Consider the following 1,556-nt stretch of genomic DNA (forward strand, 5'->3'; position numbering starts at 1 on the left):
TTGCTCGAACAACTTTCGTTGGGTTATCTTCACTTTGGAAGACCCATACATTCGACTGCTGTTTACTTTCGGGTTTATATGCATATATCCATGATTCGTCACCTTTCACGATTTTATACACTACATTTGATGCACCTCAATTGTATTTGTTGAGCATTTCTTTTAACAGAAATGCCCAAAGATGCCTCAATCTCACGGTATGTCTTATGACGATCTTCCATTATCATGTCAGAAGACAGCATCGATGTTTTGTGGAACAAAAACTGATTTTGGACGACCTTCATGGGGCTCGTCTTTGGGCGAACCACGGCCACGATTGAATTCATTGCACCAGCGTTTCACAGTGGCAAAGGATGGGGCTTCATTACCAAAAGTCGAAATAACTTCGATACACTCTTGTCTTCGAATGTGACAATGGTTTGCATCATGTAACACTAAAAATACCGTAGGCCAGAAATATAAGTAACAGCCCTCTTAAAATTGATTTTGCTCTTGATTGTTTATCATGCGGAACTTTTGTTTATTCAATTATTTATTAAACACATTCAAAAACTGGCTGAACAGATGCGGGAAAAAAATGAATCAGAAGGATTCATGAAAAAAAACCTGCTCTGATTGCAGCCAGATAATCTTATTTATTATTTTTAATCAAAAAAAAAAGGATGTGAAGGAATTGACCAAATTTGAAAAAGCTGCTGTCATCATTCTCGGTGTTCTTGCTTTTAGCAAGGCCATTGATCTTCTTTGCTTTTTAACCTAATCTTCCAATTCCGGCTCGACTGCTGGTAGTGCTGCTGTTGGGTCTACTGGGGCTGTTGGGTCTGCTGGGGCTGTTGGGTCTGTTGGGGCTGTTGGGGCTGGTGGTCCTGCTGGTGCTCCACTTGCTGATTTCTAAAAAGAGAAAGCATTATTTTAATTGAAATGAAAACGGAAGAAACGGAGCATATTCATTGAATTTCATTTTGATGTCGAATTTGACTGTTTTGATTGAACGATTCAAGTGAAGTTGATAATTTGATAGCTTTCTTGTTGATTTCACCGAACATTTTTCGATCGTCTTTTATCAGATGAAATCAACAAGCACATACCAAATGATCTGGCTTGATATCACACAAATATCTTCAAAGTTTGAAATATAACAAATAGATTTTAAGCTGCCTGAAAATTCAATCAAAACAATCGCAAGGAGGATTTTCATTTGTGAAGTCAATTAAAGATTTTCAATAAGATTATTAAATCGATTTTCTCTTTTTGTAAAATAATCAGTTAATAACTCACTGAGCACTTGGTCTTCAAAGCCTCTTTAAGAGATTCCGCCAGGACTGCCATCAATTCGACCTGCTTAATCGCCATTTGATCATCTACAATATAATGAGATTTGGAATCAAAGCAGTAATTGAAAATATTCCGATAGAAACTTATTTTGAGACCAGATGTTGAGCGTCTACGCTCGGATGTACGCTCTCATGCTTAATATGTCACATATTATATAAATGTGTCAGAATAAAAACTCAACTTCAGGAGAGAGCAAGAGGTGAAATGCGAAGTTGAGTTTT

General features: G+C 37.0%; 1 long non-coding RNA gene across 1 annotated transcript; it reads right to left on the reverse strand.

The window, feature by feature from the left end:
* Positions 1-480: 480 nt before the first annotated feature.
* On the reverse strand, positions 481-1,550 carry LOC116337878. Its single transcript, XR_004200830.1, has 2 exons — positions 1,279-1,550; positions 481-891 (listed from the first exon to the last, which is right to left on the reverse strand). It is a non-coding gene; the product is annotated as an uncharacterized LOC116337878 (long non-coding RNA).
* Between the last annotated feature and the right edge of the window lie 6 nt (positions 1,551-1,556).

This window comes from Contarinia nasturtii, unplaced genomic scaffold, assembly GCF_009176525.2.
Source record: "Contarinia nasturtii isolate CC-2019 unplaced genomic scaffold, AAFC_CNas_1.1 Cnas_scaffold_322, whole genome shotgun sequence".
Lineage (NCBI taxonomy): Eukaryota > Metazoa > Arthropoda > Insecta > Diptera > Cecidomyiidae > Contarinia > Contarinia nasturtii.